Source organism: Felis catus, chromosome B1 (assembly GCF_018350175.1).
Source record: "Felis catus isolate Fca126 chromosome B1, F.catus_Fca126_mat1.0, whole genome shotgun sequence".
NCBI lineage: Eukaryota > Metazoa > Chordata > Mammalia > Carnivora > Felidae > Felis > Felis catus.
This window is the reverse complement of record NC_058371.1, coordinates 28983808-28998764: the sequence shown is the minus strand read 5'-3', so window position 1 is coordinate 28998764 and position 14957 is coordinate 28983808.

Here is a 14957-nt window from a genome sequence, read left to right as displayed (position 1 = left end):
ACCATACAACTGCTCTCCCAAGGGAGAAGCTGGGCACCATTCCAGCTCGCTTCCCTCAGTCCAGTCCTAAAGGCCTAACGATCAAAGCATTTTAATATCTTTAAAACTTGTCTCTTCTCTCTATCCCCATCGCCTGATTACTGATTACTTCCTCTCTACCTTTAAAAATCTTTCCTTCTCTGTAGCCCTTTGGAGCTCTCTTCTACTTGCCAGATGGAATACTGCCCAATTCATGAATCAATTAAGAAATCCAATTAGATCTTTAAAATTTGTTCAGTTGAATTTTTGTTATTGAATGCTAAGAAGCCCCTGGGTTATTAAATTGAAGTAAAATGCCTTTTCATTGTGATTTTTTAAATATTTCAAAGAGTAAAAGATTATTTTTACATTGGAAATTATTTCTATATTAAGAGCAATAAATGAGGCTTTATGGAACTCTTAAGAAATGGGACCCCTACTTTCTAATAGGACTTTCTTCAAGAGACATACATCAACTTAAATAGAAAATTCTTCGTAAAGTTTATACACATTCATTAAACCAGATAATACAGAATAGCATGTACGTATCACAGATCTGAGAGAAACTAGGCTGATTCCTGCTAGGCAGGCCAGTATTTAGACTATGTTACAGTTAATGCCTATGCTGAATGCCTGCTATTTGCCTTCTTATATGTACTGTCAACCTTTCTCCCAGCATTGTTTACCAGAAGGAGGTTTACTGAAGACGCTACATCAATGGGGTCCTTTGCTCGCTGGCTTCCAGTTGCATCTGGCCAATGGAAGACACCGAGGAGAGATCTGAGGTGAGAGGAAAGAACTTGAGGGATTTATTCTCTCCCTTCCCCCTCATTTCCCTCCCTTCCAGTTTGCTTTGACTTGCCTGCCTCCTCCTCCCAAACATCAAAGCCTCTATCTGGAAGCTTTCTCCACAGAGCTTCTTTCTCCAGTCCCAGTAACCACTTCTGCCCCTTGCCTCCTCAGACCAGAGTGGTATTGGCTCCCCACAATTACTAATCCACAGTACCACTTTATCCTCTATGGTTTCCTTAAACCTCACCTACACTTTTATAAACAGTCCCTTATCAAATCCTCTTCAAAATAACTACTTTGAGCATACCATTTGTTTTCTGACAGGACCCCGACTGATGTAGTAATTGGTGCCTGGAGTGGACCTAGGAAAAAGACTTTAGAATAGAATTCTGTGATCTGAAAAGTTCACAGATAACTTTTCTGTTAAGACAAAATGGGATTCAAGTAATCCCTGGCATGGTTGACAACACAATTACTCAAATTATTACAAGGCATGGGAGGTACTACAGGCAAGTTACTGAGAAAAAAACTAATTCTAGGACATATCACTGCTATGACAATAATAAGTGCTTATCAAATTTGGAGGAGGGGGGTTATAAAGACTGGAGAGCCAGCTGGATCCTGGTGGCCCTGGAGAACATATATACAGAAAACAAGAAATTGTGACTGTCCAACTCAAAACACCAGTGGAAAATTGGGAAGATTCTACAGCAGAATTTGAGGAGTCCTTTATCTTACAGTCATATAGAAGATGTGGCTGAGGACCAAGAGCAGGCCTAATTTTAGGAGGTGTAAGTTATAAAACTTACTAAATGATCAGCTCCGCCATATCTCTTCACCAACACAGGGGTATTGGCTGGTGGTAAAGAAGTGAGAACCTGAGATATGGGAAGGGGTGGTTTGAGTAGTTAGAAATGAGGCTGAAAGCTTTGAACCCCAGATCTTTCTGAACCTTCCTTAACAGTAAAGCCAACCCCTCCCCCACTTTCCATTTGTGGGATGCAACCTTCTAAGAGAGAAAAAGTTTTCAGTGACTGTATCTGGAACACGTGCTTTAAAAATGGGTGCTTATAGGGGCACCTGGGTGGCTCAGTCAGTTGAGTGTATGACTTTGGCCCAGGTCATGATCTCATGGTTCATGAGTTGGAGCCCCATGTCGAGCTCTGGCTGACAGCACAGAGCCTGAGGCCTGCCTCGGATTCTGTGTCTCCCTCTCTTTCTACCCCTCCCCCACTCATTCTCTCTCTCCCTCTCTCTCTCAAAAATAAATAAAATATTTAAAAAAAATTTTAATGGATGCTTATTCTCCAAGGTTAATGGGATCCAGCCCATTAACATTTTCTTGCCTCCAAGTTCATGATGGGAGTTCAATACTAATAGAGCCAAGCCAAAGGAGTGAAATGTCTATCTCAGGATTCTGAAAAGCACACATGCAAGTGATTTGAAGAGTGTGATACCAGAGAAACTGAAACATAAAGCTTGATTGGACCAATTTATTGACATGGGTACACTTGTGCAGGAATTAGAATTAAATGAATTGGCTTCAGCACCCAGGAGTAGTGTTAACACCCTACTGGACCGGTTCATTGAAGCCTAGACTCAACAGTGACAAGCAGTTGATAAGGTTAAAATCCCCCAAATTCTCTGGCTTGCTATGGAAGAAGGAATCCAAAATTTCAATGAGATGGAAATGTTGGACCAGATCTATTTTAACCCACCTACTCAGCCACCCCTAACTTAATCTCACCCTCTAGAAGGAACTGAGGATGCTCCCTCCACTAAGACATTAAGAAATTAAGATATTTATAAATGAGAAGGGAAGATATTTATTTGTGAGGAAGAGTGGTAACCAACATCTTGGAAAATCTCTGTGATGGCTGTCCTCTACCAACAACAGGGGAGATGCAGCAAGGGAACTACACCCCCTGGTTTCAGTGGAAATGATGAGATCGGCGAACAGAGAGCACAGGTGGTAGTCCTCACCAGCAAGAACAAGGTGGGCACAATTGCAATCAGCCATAAGGACCAAGTTGTTATCAGAAGGTTTAGACTCACAGGACTCTGTAAGATCATCTAATTGAACACGAAATCTCCAGAAATAAAGTCTACAAAGGATGCCACTTGGCATTTACATGTGGAAAAATTCCAGGTCTGCTAGGCAGACACCTAACTCAAATTGCTGCAGTAAGGGGTTCACGGTCTCTTAACTAGTTCCCACACCTAAATAAGTTCACAGATCCAGAACTCTTTGATTGAGCAAGAACTTTGGGAGAGGATCCTGCAATACAGTCACAGATATCTATTCATAAATCATCCTTCAAGGTTTTCCCAGAGATGCCGACAGCCAGTTAAGCTGGACACTGGGGAAGGTGAAACACCAGATCTTCTGGAGTTAGTAGATACTGGCTCTGAAGTGACCCTATTCTCCAGAGATCCAATATACCACTGTGATTCACCAGCAGAGTGGAATCTTAACAAGGTCAAGAGATAAATGGAGTCTTGGCCCAGTGGATCACCCCGTGGGTCCAAATGGGACCAGAGAGACCCACTCTATCTATGGTTATCCCCTAATTGCAGAATGTAGAGTGGGAATAGATATATTTAATAACTGTTAGAATCTCCACCTTAGTTCCCTGGCCTTTGAAGTATGGGCTATTTGTGTGGGCAGGGCAGAATGGAAGCCTTTGGAACTGCCTCAGCCGTTTCCAAGACACCATCAAATAATTGAGAAATGCAGAGATGATAATTCATGGTGGTTTTTTTTTTACTTTTTTTGTTGTTGTTGTTTTCATACTTTTTTTTAATGTTTATTTATTTTTGAGAGAGAGACAAAGTGTGAGCAGGGGACAGGCAGAGAGAGAGACACACACACACACACACACATAGAATCTGAAGCAGGCTCCAGGCTCTGAGCTGTCAGCACAGGGGCTGACATGAACCCATGAATACAAGATCATGACCTGAGACAAAGTTGAAGGCTCAACCACTGAGCACCCAGGCTCCTCCCTCCACCCCACCTTTTTTTTTTTACTTTTTAAAAAATGTGGTAAAAAAAAAAATAACATAAAATTTACTCATCTTTAAGTATATAGTTCAGTAGTGTTAAGGGTATTCACATTCTTGTGTAAAAGATCCCCAGAAACTTTTCATCTTGCAAAACTTAAACTCTATACCCATTAAACAATTCCCCATTTCTCCTTACCCCCAGCTCCTGGCAACCACCATCTTACTTTCTGTTTCTATGAATTTGACTACTTCAGCTACCAGGGGATGATATTCTTAACACACCGCTTAACACTTGTATTTGCCCAATGCAACAGCCAGATAGAGCACAAAGATGGCTACAGATTATCACAAATAGTAGCAAATAGTAAAAGCCAATCACTACTGCAAATCAATATCATCACTGAAGCAAATTAACATAGCCGCTGACAAGTAGCATGCACTTAGTAATTTTTTTCTCATTCTTATTAAATATAATCAGAAGTAGTTGCCTTTCTATAGTAGGAAAATCAATATACCTACACTGCCTTGCCTCAGGGCTATATACACAGATACAAAAACTCAATAGACAGATTGGGAATAAAAAGAAAATGATATGGGAAATAAAATTTAGTAAGAAAATGAACAGATCAGGTCTAAATCAGAGAAATAGAAGCTCATTTTAAGAAAGAAATAGAGAAGAAATTACCTAAGAAAAAGTGTTTTAATATTCCAGAACTTAAGAGTATGAACTTCTCAATTGAAAATATCTACTAAGTGCCCAACACAGTGAATGAGAAAACACACAAAACACATCATCGTGCAATTTCAGAAGCCTAGGGGTAAAGAGAAGATCTTAAAAGTTTCCAGAAAGACAAAAGAGTTCAGTAATGAAAATGATTTCAGATTTCTCAACAACACTGGAAGCTAGAAGATAGTGGAAAATTGCCCTCAAATTTTTTAGGAAAAAGTATTCCTAATGTAGAAAAAACATATATATAGTTTGCTGTGGACTGAATGTTTGTGAACCATCAAAATTCATACACTGAATGGGGCACCTGGGTGGCTCAGTCGGTTAAGCGTATGATTTTGGCTCAGGTCATGATCTCGTGGTTTGTAGGTTCGAGTCCCACGTCGGGCTCTGTGCTGACAGCTCAGAGCCTGGAGCCCGCTTCAGATTCTGCGTCTGCCCCTCCCCTGCTCATGCTCTGTCTCTGTCTCTCAATAATAAATAAATAAGTGTTAAAAAAATTTTTTTTAATTCATACATTGAAGCTCTTATCCCCATTGTGACTGTTAGAGATAGAGCCGCTTTTAAATGAGGTCACAAGGGTGGGACCTGATCTGATCGGATTAGTGTCCTTACAAGAAGAGACACTAGAGAGCTCTCTTTCTCCCTTTCCATACTTACCAAAGAAAGGCCTTATGAGGACACAGCAAGGAGGCAGCTATCTACACCAGGAAGAGTTCTCACCAAAAACAGAATCAGCTGGAACCTTGATCTTGGACTTCTAGCCTCCAGAACTGTGATAAAATAAATGCTGTTTAAACCACTACGTTTGTGGTATTCTGTTATGGCATCCTGAACAGATTAATACATAGTTGAAACCACTGAAATATAATAGTGGAATGAAAACATGTTCAAACATTCAGAATCTCAAGAAATTAATGTGATGTGAATCCTTTATCTAGAAGTTTCTAGAGAATGTGCTTGACCAAGTATGGGAGTAAACTAAGAAAGAGGAAGTCATGTAATTCAACACAGGAAAGAGGCAAAAAGAATTTCCAAGATGATAGTAAAAGGAAAACCAATATTCAAAAATCCTCTTGGAGACAATCTATCCAGATTGTGGCAGATCTCAGGGCTACAGAAAGTTACCAAGTGGGGATGGGGGTGGGGGGAAGAGAGAGAGAGAGAAGGTGGGGGTAGCTAGAGGGAGAGGGAAGAAGGGACAGAGGAATGGAGGGAGGGAAAGAAAGAAGAAGGGAAGGGAAGGGAAGGGAAGGGAAGGGAAGGGAAGGGAAGGGAAGGGAAGGGAAGGGAAGGGAAGGGAAGGGAAGGGAAGGGAAGGGAAGGGAAGGGAGAAAAGAAAGGAAAAGAAAAGAAAGGAAAAGAAAAGAAAAGAAAAGAAAAGAAAAGAAAAGAAAAGAAAAGAAAAGAGAAGAAAAAAGAAAACATGACCTGTGTGTTAGAGTGTATTGTGATGAAATTTATAGTTCTGACAGATGCAGTTTGGGACTAAACTAAATAGGTCAATAAAAAAGCTCGAAATTTGATAATAAATGCTATATCTAATACATGAAAACCTAAAGCTGTACAAAAAAGTAAATGAGGGGTACCTGGGTGGCTCAGTCGGTTCAGCATCAGACTCTTGATTTCACCTCAGGTCATGATCTCATGGTTCATGGGATTGAGCCCCAAGTCAGGCTCTGCACAGCACAGAGGCTGCTTGGGATTCTCTCTCTTCTTGTCTCTCTGACCCTCCCCGGCCTGCTTGTACACATATTCTCTCTCTCAAAAAAATAAATAAACATGTTTTTAAAGTAAATGAAATTGTAGTACACTACATGCTCATCTATGGATATGTACAAAGTCGTAATAAAATAAACTTAAATATTTGTCATATGTGATAATATTAGTAGCATGGGGTATTATATGTGTAGGGGAGTATAAAAGTACTAAGTACTGGGGCGCCTGGGTGGCGCAGTCGGTTAACCGTCCGACTTCAGCCAGGTCACGATCTCACGGTCCGTGAGTTCGAGCCCCGCGTCAGGCTCTGGGCTGATGGCTCAGAGCCTGGAGCCTGTTTCCGATTCTGTGTCTCCCTCTCTCTCTGCCCCTCCCCCGTTCATGCTCTGTCTCTCTCTGTCCCAAAAATAAATAAACGTTGAAAAAAAAATTAAAAAAAAAAAAGTACTAAGTACTTACCTAACAAGTAGAAATTAGGGAGGGGGAGGTCAACAAATAGTGATATAAATATGCTATATGGAAATATGATGGTAAATAACAAAAGGGATAGTAAAAGTCAAAAATAGAAGTTAGGGTGAGAAGCAATTGGAGCTTGTCAAATATTCTAGCTTATATACGGTTTTATTATTCTTTAATTTAATAATCATTATAATAGAACACCAAAGAAAGAGTACCTTTCTTAAAAATTATTAAATAACCATTTTTAATGGTAGAACCCAATCCTTAAAATTAGTCTAACAGTTTCAACATGAAGAGTATAGTCTATGACCTTTTTTTAAAGAGAAACCCTTTTATTCATGAAGATTCCCTTAAGTAGGCAATCCGTTTAGCTTTTATGATTTTTATTTTGTTTCAGATGTTAAAGCATCAGTACAAATGCCTGTGTTTTTTAAAAATGGAAAGGAAAATAAATACTTTTCTCGTGAATTATGGCACTTTAATGCCACTGACCAGGGGTGGCTATAATATACACCTGACCCTGCTAACTAATTGCTCTCTGAAGGTTATTATTCAAGATCAACTATTCAAAATCAAAATCTGAGGTTTTTGTAGATGTCATCTAATCCTTTGCCTAAATATCCCACATTATGAGTCTCTTTGGTTGCTGAGGGGTATATAATACAATCACTCTAAACTGAAGGATTCACCAAAAACTAATATTACCTAAATTTATATGCCTTTTTTTCTTCTGTTTAAATTGGAAAGCCTAATGATATCATGACCATGCTATCTTCTATAAAAACTTAGAATTCATTATCCCATTTGTTTTGGTTTGGAAAACCTCCTACTTCTTTATTTTATAAAAATAAAATAGAATAAGTAAAATAAAATCTGTGCTCATTCATGAAAAGAAAAAAACAAAAAACTTGGAGTTTTCTAACCATGACATTTGGCTACATCCAACTCAACTGTTTACGACACAGAGTATTATCCATCTAGGACTTCTGAAGGAGTATAATCTCACAATTCTGCCATCCAATGGTGATTAAAAAGCACAGAGAGAGAAGAGAAAGAATCCTAAGCAGGCTCTGTGCTGTCAGCTCAGAGCCGGACATGGGGCTCAAACTCACAAAACTACAAAATCATGACCTGAGCCGAAACTGAGAGTTGGACACTTGATCGACTGAGCCACCCAGGTGCCCCTGACTATTCCTTCCTGACAATCAAAGAACTAAACACCAGGACCACATCATTTTGAGTCCTCATAGGATGGCTTACACTGAATTGCTTGTGACAATGTGACAGCTAGCTTGCTTTGAAAGATATAATAAGCAGCTCTACTGAATCTTTGTAATAGCCCATTTAACATATCTTGTTCAGCACATATTTGTTATAAACCACTTTGTGATGGTGAATCTTATGGGTCATGTTGACTGGCCTAAGTGCCCAGGTAGCTGATAAAATACTGGGCATTCCTGTGAGGGTGTTTATGGAAGAGCCTAGCATTTCAATCAGTAGATTGAGTACAGAGATCTGTCCTCGCCAATATGGGTAGGCATCATCCAATCATTGGAGACATAAATGGAACAAAAAGATGAAGAAAGGGAGAATTCCTTCTTCTCTTCTTGAACTGGGACCTCAATTTCTTCTGCCCCCTGATGTCAGAGCTCCTGGTTCTCAGGCCTTCAGATTCCAGGACTTCAACACCATCAGCACCTCCAGTCCTCAAGCCTTTGGACTCAGAGTGAATTACACACCAAATTTCCTTGTTCTCCAGTTGCAGATGGCAGATGGTGGGATTTCTTGGTCTCCATAACCATGTAAACCAATTCCTGGAATAAATGAATGAATGAATGAATGAATGAATGGTGTGTGTGTGTGTGTGTGTGTGTGTGTGTGTGTGTGTGCATGCGCACGTGCGCACTGTGTGTGGTTCTGTTTCTACTGGTTCTGTTTCTCTGGAGAACCCTGATGTATATACACCTGATTCCAAAATATCTTTCTAAATAAATATAAACAAATGTAGTATAGAGTTTATATACTTTCCCAATGTTCTGCATGCTACTCTTTGGCATTCTTGATGACTTAGAGTCACCGGTTATATGAAATAGTCCTTCTGTCTCCAACTTTGCTATCAGCTGTCACTAGCAGTTTCTTTTCTCTTAAAATGTCTCTTCTAATTTGCTACAAAGCTTTCTTTTCTTTTTAAATGTTTTTTTTTTTGAGAGAGAGAGAGAGAGTGAGAGACAAACGGACAGTGGGGGAGGGGCAAACAGAGAGGGAGACAGAGGATCTGAAGCAGGCTTTGCACTGACAGCAGAGAGCCCAATGCAGGGCTCAAACTCATGAGCCCAGAGATCATGACCTGAGCCGAATTTGGTCACTTATCTGACTGAGCCACCCCGGCTCCCCACCACAAAACTTTCTTTTATGGAATCACTACAAGCTGATTCTACATCACTGGACACTCCTGTAGGCCTCTCTGAGGAAAGGCTCATTCCCAATGGATGGTGGTTCTTAAAGACATTTGGCTACATCTTAGAACCTAGCCTCTTCACTGTCAAACCCCACCCTGATTCCTCAATTTTCAAGCCAAAATGTCACCCTTTGAAGCTACTTCTAAGTATCTCCTTCCAATCCCTGTTCATTAGAAATGTGTTCCTACACTCTCTTTCTTCAACTAGTAAGTGTTTACATACTCTTAGAGTTGTTTTTTTCAGCACCAGTTAATCTCGTTTCAGTGAAGGATTGGTCTCCCTTTCCCCAAGAGCTACCTTGTTGACTACACAGACTGAAAGCCAAGTCCTAATGCCTTCATTTCAGAGTCTAACCTCGATGCTAGCTGGCCTGCTATTGGGTTGGTTGTGTAAGATGTTATATTCTCCAACCAGTGTGCAACTAGGTTCACTAGGTCTTCTTCCTTTTTTACCAAAATAGAGATGCCAAATCCAAGGGGTAGTTACCTAGGAGTAAGTAACATTGAACAAGATTATTGGCAATAGGCCAGGCTCATGGTAAGAAGGCTCCTGTTTTCTGATGAGTAGTTTCTGAAAAATAAGTCCAAGTATAGCTCCAAGTCACCAGACATACTCTGAAGCCCAGAACAGGATCCTGAACTCCAAGATGTCACTAAATTTTATCCTCCTTGGTGATGCAGGGTCCCAGTTATCAGAACTAAGGACCTCAGGATCTAGGGAAATTAAGAAGACAATAGAGGCCTATCCTGGGACCTTGTAGGAACACTCTGATGCCACTGTCTATTTTTCTAGGATCCATGATAATGTAAAACCAAGGCCAGTCTACCAGAACCCCAAGTCAGCCACCATAGTCATCCTCTCCCATTGCCAGTAGTGTCTATGCACAGCCCACATTTCTAATTAAGCCAGATTTTCTGGCTTAGATTAAGCTACACAGATCATAGGTAACAAAATCAGAAACCCACTTCTACCAATATAATAGCACAGCAATATGACAGAAAGTGAAAAGAAATTTCAGGGCCACTTAGTGAAACTAAACTGGAATCATACCTACTCCTGGTAACCCCTCTGTCACCACCAATCTCTTTATTACTCAAACTATCTATTTGCCTTCACAGTCAACTGTATTGCAAGATCTTCTTGACCTTTTTGTTGTTATATCATGGTGATCATCTGTGAGAGAGAAGCTGCATAAAAACATTTAAGAATCTGGATAGAATGCAGTGAAACAGCATCATGACCACTATGACAAAAGCAAGAACAATTAATAATCCATATAAGCTGCTTCAAAACCAGGAATCCCAATTGCTCAATCCAGGCCAAGAAAACAATTCCCATAGGACATAGAAAGTCAAATAACTTTCTCCTCAATGTATATTACTATGTACATCCTGTTCTACCTTGCCTGTTTCCCAAGTACAAGAAGTATTAGCAATGTCACAGACACCACCATGACTAGTCAACAAGAAATCTAGAGCAATGCAATCACTCATCATGACATATGCCATTGTGTTGAGACTGATCTGTATTCTATCTAGGGCAGAGACAGTGTCCTTAATAACTTCTGCCAGAGTTAGCAACAGGTTTCCTACAGTCTTTGTGTGATTCCCACCAATGGGAACACTGCTCTGATTATTTACATAAACAAGGAGTGAGTAATTCCCCAATGTAGTATGCCTGAATAATCAAGAGTGACCTCATTTTGAAGCTCAGGTCAGAATCCAAACTTGGTAACTTCTAGAATTTAGATCTCTAACAAGTCTCAGAATACTATTCCTAAAGTGTATGAGGTGCTAGTCTAAAGGCAAACAAGACCAGATGTCCTGGCCATAAGGAAGTACTATAGAGTAGGAGTTCATGGATATACAGGGGAAAAAATGAGTCATTCATGACATGAGCTTGGAACCAAGACCTTCCATTAGTTGGATTACATACTTGGATCTCTGTTAGTCTCTTCTAGGTGGTATTTGGCCCATTGCCTGGTGAAGTTTGTTGTATTCAAAGTTAGAATTACCTAGGGTCTGACCAATAGATTGTAATTATGGTTTCTTTATCTGACATATATGAGTATATCAAAGTTACTGTTAATTTAAGGTCAGTTGTCCATGAAGATACAAGTGGAAATGCGATCAGCTAAAAATCACTATGGTCTCATTTGATGAAACCAGAATTGTCCAGAGGTTTTTATCACAGGGTCTGATGATGGATAGCATGTCCAGGAGTCAATAAGATTGAGGGCAGTGGTTATTGTTTGGATAATCTAAGAATGGTGTTGATATGAATATGTCCTGACCTAACAATTATAATAAAGAGGGAAGAAAAAAAAAGGGTCATTATGAGTGGAAAAGAACAAGGATCTATATAAAATGAGAATTATTATAAGTAAGCAGATAAAACAGGAATTAGATAGAGGTCTTGGTCCAACATCTTGGGCAGAATCTTCCCAATATAAATTGTCATCTGCTTGTTCTGAAGGTCTTGGGTCAGCTGTCTACCTCTGAAGATCAACTGTTTCTACAATCCTCAGTTTGACTTACCCTATTGGAGTAACGTTCCAATTGTGTGGAATTCTGAATTTCTGTTTTAGTTGTGAAACATGGACCCAAGGATTAACTCCCTGGAGTTTCACTGCTGTCTTCATTGTTAATGTTGATAGGGTCCCTTCCAGCAAGTTTCAAAAGCAGTTTTTCTCTGAGGTCTCTTCCAATAGTTGAAATCTCCTGGTTAAAAATCATGAAGAGATTATTTAGGAAAGTGTTGTGGGAAAGGCGGCTTTAAACTGTTGGTGATAGAACCTGGTATCGTGCATGAATCCTTTGTAATATTTTGCCATATCTGCATGCAGCAGGGCAGAGCCTAGTGATGGAGATGAAATCCTAAATGCACAGACTTTCCAGTTACTAATTCATAGGTGGATAACAAATGTGTCCCTGAGAGAGTGGACTGCATGGCCATAAGGACTGGTGGGAATACTTTTGGCCAAGGAGCTAAAGAGTTTCTGAAAATTCACTGATTTTAAGGACACCATTGGTCCTTTCAGTCTTTCCAGATTGAGACTGTAAGTGGTAGGTGTAGGGTTTTTTTATAAGTGTATTTATTTATTTTGAGAGAGAGAGCAAACACACAAGCAGGGGAGGGGCAGAGAGAGAGAATCCCAAGCAGGCTCTGCATTGTCAGTGCAGAGCCCAATGCAGGGCTCAAACTCACTAACCATGAGATCATGACCTGAGCTGAAATCAAGAGTCAGACGCTCAATGGACTGAGCCACCCAGGTGCCACAGGACAGTGTAGTTTTTGAGCAAGGGTTAATGCCTTACAGAGTTCTTTTATGATGGTTCCCATAAAGTGTGTGCCTCAATCACTTGATATGAAAGTAGGAAGTCTTAGCTTGGAAACTTAAAACCCAGCAGTTTTTTAACGATTGTAAGGGCTATAACTTTTTGTCAAGATTATGATTCAACCCTTTCTGAAAATAGGCATATAATAACTAAAACATATCTGAATCCCATGGTGAGTATAAGCTGGATAAAATCCATCTGAAAGTGTTCAAGGCACCTTGAGGTTTTGGTTCCTAACTATGTCCTATGTTTGCAGTTTTTCCAGGATTATGCTGTCAACAGGTGACACATGACCCAAAAATACTCTATGGCATCTTTTTTAGAGTTTCCCTATCAATGTTGATTGAAGATACTAACCAATTTGTCTGTTCTGTGATGAGTTGTTTAGTGGAGAAACTTAGCTAATATCCATTTAAAGCCATTTGGTGCTACTAAGCAGCTATCTTGAGAACACCAGAGATTATCTGAGTGAAGGGTACAACCAGATTTTTTCTAATCTTTTTCTTTCAAAATCAGGGACTAAATGTTGATATCTATAATGACTACTTTGAATCCCTCAAGAGATTTATCCTTTGAAGGTTTAAACAGGATCATAACTTTGGTTACAGCAGCTTGTTTGGTATAGTGATCTTCTAGAACATTTCCATTAGCTTCCATATTATCTTTTTACATAGGTCTCAACCTTTATAATAGCCAACTCTCTAGGAAATAGGGGTGCATCTAAAAGTTCTTCACCTTACTATCTATTTTTATTGGGGGTTCCAGCAGAGATGAGAAATGCTCTTTGTTTCCAAAGCATCTCAAAGTCATTTACTACTTCAACAGCACACTTGCTATCAGTACATATGTTGACTCTCTGGTCTTTGGCTAGTTGACAAGCTCTAGTGAGTGCAATAAGTTATTTCATATGGACCAATTTTACTGCAGATCAAGGACTGAAGTCTTCGATTAGTGACTGTACATCCTGCTTGGTTTCATTTTGAGGTATGATTCATCAGCAAATGATATTAGGTTAGTATTTTCAAAAAGAGTTTCTAGAAAATCTGAGGGAGGTACATTGAGTTCCCTAACTGAGGCAAGACAATCATGAGGCTCCCCCTCCTCTGGTAGGTGCAGGAGAGTGGCAGAAATTGAGTGGTAGAGTTGTAAGGAGTAATAGTATCTTATAAGAGGTTAATTGGCTGACTGAAAATTCTTTTGTGTTCTCAGTCAGGAGTAATATTTACACTGCATGAGGAACCACAAAGTCACACAAGGAGCCTAGCATCCTTGTGTTGCAAAAGCATCAACAAAAGACTTAGAAAGAGAGATTTCTCATCAGAAGAATAAGGGGGAAGATGGAGAGCTGGATAGATGGAGGCAATGGAAGAACAGGAGGGAGAGAGTTTGCCAGAGGAATTAGTCTAGCTTGTTCTTGTTAACATTTGCCCAACTGCTTGTTAGCATTGGTCAAAGAATCTTTTAATCAAGCAATTTTTGACTCAGAATTTTGTTTGTAGGCAACGGCCTACCAGTCAGAAAACCCTGCCCATTTGGCCTATGAAATCTTTTTCTCTTTCTTTTCTAAGGTATCTTTCAAATGAACAATTTTGTTCAAATCAAATGTTACCCTGAGTGGCCACTGAAGGTCCGAATTAGCCTTCGTGAAGTTATGCCATTTCGAAAGACAGGCACGAGAATTAGGATTGTAATAAGAGTACATATAAAATGTAGGCATTTTTCCTGGTAGAGGAGAGAATTTAGACGTAGACAACCTCAAGAAATGTGACAATGGTCAGCAGGAATCTAATGCTTGTGCACTGTGTGCCTCAGTTTCCCAACCTTAGGTTGGCTGCCTCTGAAAGCAGACCTGACCATCAGCACCCCCATTCCTACCCCCTTCCACCCCTGGTGGAAAACCAGACAATGCTCTCTTCATGAAAGCCAAGCTCTATGGACAGAAAACTAACATGTAAGGAAAACTTCATCCAGTTTTATTGGTGACTCACAGCAAAGTTTGCCCGAAGAGATGCTAGTACAGTTAGACCTGCAAAGTCTTTGAGGTAGATTCAAAGATTCAAACAAACAAGCTTATGTCTGTATTCTACTATGTCTGTATTCTACTCCATGACTCTTTTTTTTTTTTTTTATGACTTTGAGATAGTACACACAAAACAGCAATGCAAAAGACAGCAAAAAGTGATGCAAACTAATGGCCGGGGGGTGGGCAGCGCCTGGGTGGCCCAGTTGGTTAAGCCTTTGACTCTTGATTTCAGCTCAGGTCAGGATCTCACAGTTTGTGAAATCAAGCCCTGTGTCAGGCTCTGCACTGACAGCACAGGGACTGCTTAGGATTCTCTCTCTCCTCTCTCTGCCCCCCTCCAACTCATGTGCTCTCTCTCTCTCTCTCTCTCTCTCTCTCAAAAAATAAATAAATAAATAACATGAAAAAAAAGAAAA